This window comes from Alexandromys fortis, unplaced genomic scaffold, assembly GCF_014885135.2.
Source record: "Alexandromys fortis isolate MF-2015 unplaced genomic scaffold, M_Fortis_MF-2015_v1.1 scaffold_163, whole genome shotgun sequence".
Taxonomy (NCBI): Eukaryota; Metazoa; Chordata; class Mammalia; order Rodentia; family Cricetidae; genus Alexandromys; species Alexandromys fortis.
This window is the reverse complement of record NW_026068085.1, coordinates 2,520,329-2,525,753: the sequence shown is the minus strand read 5'-3', so window position 1 is coordinate 2,525,753 and position 5,425 is coordinate 2,520,329.

Below are 5,425 nucleotides of genomic sequence, written 5' to 3'. Positions count from 1 at the left end.
TGTTCTTGATGTCTCAGTAGTCCTCATTGTCCGCTATGTTCAGTGAGACCGGTTTTAACCCAGGCTTTTTCAGACCCAGGTCAGCTGGCCTTGGTGAGTTCCCGATAGAGCATCTCCATTGTCTCAGTGTGTGGGTGCACCCCTCGCGGTCCTGAGTTCCTTGCTCATGTTCGCTCTCCTTCTGCTCCTGATTTGGACCTTGAGATTTCAGTCCGGTGCTCCAATGTGGGTCTCTGTCTCTGTCTATATGGAATTTTTTTAAATTCAAGTTTTTTTGAGCAGACATGAACGGGGTAATTCAAAGGGAAAGCAATGCAGGGATTCATTAAAGGTGCCCAGAGAAAAAGTTTTTATAGGGTAAATACTGAAGCAGAAAATTCTTTATCTGGGAGAAATTTGTAACTCCTGATGGAATATTTCTCATGACAGCACACTTGTGATTGTTTACACTTGAAGTCTCTGCTAGAACTCCCAGCACCTTTATGTCCTAGTTCGACTGAGCAGCTTCAATCCTCTGCCTCTGTAAGCAGGGGCAGGCAGAAGCAGCCAGACCCTGTCACATGGGGTCTAACATAGGTCAGGTTTTGTTGCTGTTGTTGTTTTGGTTTTATTACGACAGTCTCAGCCATCTTAATATATTGTAGTCTTACTGGCCTGGAACTCACTATGTAGACCAGGCTGTCCTTATTCAAAGAGTTTTGTATGTCTTTGCCTCTTGAGTGCTTGGTTTAAAGGCATGTGCTACCATGCTGGCCCAAAGTAGTTTGTCATCATATATTAATTAGTCCCTCTCTCCTAGCTAGTGTTTCTGTTACCCCATCATTGTATTGTAAGTTACATATTAACTGGGCTCACTTCTTCCCTGTCTAAAGATCTTTCCCTCCCTTGGAAATCTTTTAAAGTAAACAATTATTTTTTATGGTAGGACTGAATGAAACCTCTTTCTTCCTGTTTTACTATCTGTGGTGTTAATAAGTCTCTTAATAAAGTTTATACCATATGTATGTGTGTGTGTGTGTAGCACCATATAATATGTATTGTACCATGTGTGTATATATATCCTAACTCAATGCCTTCCTCTCAAACCTCTCTTCTCTCCACCCCAGAGCTAGCAGCATCCTTCCCCACACCCATGCAGTAAGGGCTTGGTCCCACTACAAAGAAGTGACTGGGTCCCTAAGTCCATCAATTACCTAATCCACTGGTGAGATCAAACTGAACAAACAGGACGTAGGTCTGGTTGGAGTAGGAAGAGTACAGGGGCTGTGTCTTGAAGGGATTTTCTTGTCCCTGACCACTACCTGTCTGTGTTCTGTCATGAGGAAGTAGCTCTGTCCCACAATTCACTGCTGCCGTGATAAATCTGTCCTACTAGAAGCCTTGGAACAACAGCGACAAGTGACTGTGGACTGAAACCCGTAAAACTATACAAAATAAATCTTTCTTAAGTTGTTTTCACAGGCATTTTGTCACGGTGATGAAAAATGACTAACAGAACACCAGATGCCTAGTTGCTCTCCTGTAATTGGTTGAATGTAAGACCTATTTTCTATCTGATTCTCCATCAGGTTTCAGTTTACTTAAGTAGGAACATGAGAGACACATCAAACTCTTCTGATTAGAGACTCTCGGTTCTAATTTAACAGTTTGATTATGGTACATCATAATACAATAGAATCAGGCTTTTATCCAGAACTTCCCCAGCTGGTCAACTGGAATTTCACCACATGGAAATGTGATCTCACTTAAGACCTGAGTATGTCTAGCTTCTGCATTTTAGTTTCTTTGTTGGGTTCTCTCACATTGGTGTGATGTCTTATCAAGCTAAATATTCAGCTAAATATTCCAACTCAGCAATCTGCTAGAGACTAGAATCCAGGCCTGGGGTTTTGACTCCCTCCTTCAAGCTGGCTTTGAACTGCTATTAGTTATCTGTTCAGTGAAAAAAATCACTCCGATATTTAAGGCTTAAAATACCACAGCTTAGGATTTCTTACAGTTCTGAGCCTAAAGCAGCAGTTCTGCTGCTTTCTCCATGGCTCACATGTGTGGATACGCACAAATGGAGGGTCAGCTGGAGGCTGCACCCTGCTGGAGTCACCGAGTGCCTGAGCCTCTGCTCCGTGCAGCATTTTCCTCTGGGTTTCTTCAGAGACTGGTGACGTCAGGACAACTGTTCTGAAAGAGCAAGCAGCCATGTAGAAATATTATCAATCATCTGGCTTGTGAAACATCTTCTTGTACCTCTTTAACTAAAACAGATCACATGACCAAGCCTGGCCTCAGTGTGGAGATGGGTGCTGGAGTGATCCGCTATGAGCCTTTAAGTTAACAATCTATTCCAGAAAGTTTATCGTTGTCATCTTTGACCTGACTATGGAAAAGGATAGCATAAAAAGTTTATACCCAAAAGGTTAATTTTAAACGGAACAGATGTCTGTTATAATTAGTAGTTTAATGTGGGATATACCTCTATATGTTGTGAATGTTTTATTGCCACTGGTTAATTATGAAGCTACTTTGACCTATGGCAGGGCAGAATATAGCTAGGCAGGAATTCCAAACAGAGAGACAGGAAAAAAGAAGGTGAAGTTAGGTAGATGCCAGTCGCTTCTGGAGAAGCAGGATGTGAGGTAACAAATCATGAGCCTCATGGTAAAATATAAAAAAATAGAAATGGGTTAATATAAGTTGTAAGAGCTAGTTGATAATAAGCCTGAGCCATCAGCCAACATTTATAATTAATATTAAACATCAGAGTGGGCCCATTGGGAACTGGCAGGTTGGAAGAGAAACCTGCAGTTACAGTGGTTTGCCAGATTATGTGCGAGGATTTCTTTTTACATGATGCATCTTAAATAATAGCAAAAATCTAGCTAGTAAATTAATAAAATTCTATAGTAGTTTGAATGTAATTAGCCCTCATAATAGAGTGTTTCACTATTAGGAGGTTTGACTTTTGTTGTAGTGGATAGGGCCTTGTCGGAGGAAGTGTGTCACTGTGGGGTGGGCTTTGAGGTTCCCTATGCTCAGGATACTTCCTGTTGACTGAAACCAATATGTAGCCAGCACCATGTCTGCCTGCGCACCACCATGTTTTCTGCCACGATGATACTGGACTGAACCTCTGAAACGATAAGTGAGTCTTCTCAATTAAATGTTTTTCTTATAAGAGTTGGCGGTTGTGGTGTATCTTCACAGAAGTAGAAATCCTAACAAAGACAATTCCCAATGGAAAGTACTTGCAAATAATGTTCTCTGATTTAGTTCCACTAAGAAATGTCTCTTATAGCCTCATGTAAACAGATATTCCCAGAGTTGGTTGAAGGCGTAAGTCATAAACAATCCCACACCAGTTTGGAATTATGATTAATAGGGTGGTATTTATTTAAAGGGGAGAAACTTACAGATCACCATCCCAGACAACAGCCCTCTGCGCAATCAGGAAGGAGTCTAGTTGCTGGAAAGGGAGCAGGAAGCAAAGAGAGCGTGAGGAGGGAAGTGGCTGCTTTTTTAAAGAGAGAGACCACGCCCCAATGGGCTGGTATCTCAGCAGCTATTGGCTGGAGGAGCGGAAGGACCTCCTGCAACACCTCCCCCTTTTGTTTAAGTAAGAGAGTTCTAAACCTACTACAAAATTAAAATTATATACAATAAGTACAAATATCCTACGGAAGGACCTCCCACAACAGTTGGTGGTGTTTTATGGGAAGGCTATGGAACCTTTGGGAGGGAGTCTGTCACTGGGGCCAGGCTTTGAGGTGTTAGAACCTGGCTCCACTTCCTTTTCTTTCTTCCTGTTTCCCATGTGTGGATGAAATGGGATCACTCTGCTTCCTAACTGGTTGACCTCCTGCCTCAGAGGACATGCCTTCCTGTCATGATAGACATGAGCCAATCAATATAAGCTGATCTTTCCTTTTTACTATTTTGTCAGTGTATTCCATCTAAGCTTCAGAAAACTAACTAAAACATTTTCTAACTTTAGTAACCAGAGGCTGCTGTTTCTTAGCCAGGTTTACAATGAAAATTATGGATCTTCATTTAGTTTATATTTTTAAATGCAAGAGTCACAATTTTGATGTTGGTAGATTGGCTCTACTGTCAGACACAGTGTCCCATACAGCTTTTTTGAACATGTTGACTGATAGACTACATCAAAGTGCACCAAGAAGAATTCTATTTCTCTGATAAAGTGCATCAACCATTATGCAACATGCTAAAACAGGACTTCCCTTTTCCTGCCAAGCTTTTACTTCAGTTTGAGACTGCTTTCTATTATAAAGAATAGAAAATTCAACTCAGTGTAAGCCATATTAAAGTGTATTGGCTTAGTTACCAGTTCGAAGAGCCTGGTTTCTATGCCATTTGGCCCGGCTGTTCACTGAGGTCTTTAAGGACTTTAACTCTTCTGAGTGTTTGGGTTAAGGACTCACCCAGCTCCTGGCATCCTTATATCCAAAGAGTCTGGAATGTTTGGGTGGAAGTTGCATCCCAGGCCCCGTCCCCTGGGAGTTGCCTCAGTCCAGACTCCACCCCCAAGAAAGCCCACTAAACATCACCTCTCCTCAGAGATGCTCAAGACCACTCCCACAGAGTATTTAAACAGCAACCCAGAGAACAAACAGGTGTTTTTTTTGGGGGGGGGTCTTCCTTCCCCATTTTCTCTCTGCAGGGCTGGAAGGCCATCCAGGAACATTGGTATCCATTAAGCCTGGGCTTTTTCTAATTCGGTTTCATCTGGTCTGATTTAGATTATTGTGTCAGCAAGGAGGTTTATCAGGGCACAGAAACCTTTCATCTGGAGGTCCCACTAAGATGAGGCTGATTTTCCCACCACCTCAGGGACACATGTTGGAAAATACCCTTCTCCCCCACACCTGCTCTCTGTCAGGCTAAAGTCAGTTTAGTCTGGGTACGTTCTGAGTTTCAAGTCATTGCCTTAGAGGATTTTAAGTTGGCCAGTTGACACAGTTTTCTAGATCTGCACAAGCAGAAAGACAGGGACACACTGAGACTGGCTTGGGTTTTTGAATCCCAAAGCCTAATCCCAGTGACAAACTTCCTTCAAGAAGGCAATACCTCCTAATCCTTTCAAATAGTGCCACTCCCTGGTGACCAAGGATTCAGATTGATGAATCTATGAAGGCCATTCTTATTCAGACCACCACACTATTGCAGAACCAAATCTCTAGGTTTTCAAAAAGAACTTGAATTCCTGGGTCCAACACTGACAGCTGGCCATGCCAACAGGGTGCCTCAGTTCTGTTAACCTATCAATGGTTCCAGGAGTCACTGAGTTGCTTAGATCTACATTACAACTTCAGATTTAGTTAAAATTAGAGGAAACTCCTCACTTAAAAGCATCTCTGTATGAACTGGTCTTAACTAAATCTACAAAATTTAGGGAACAGTTTATTTGTAG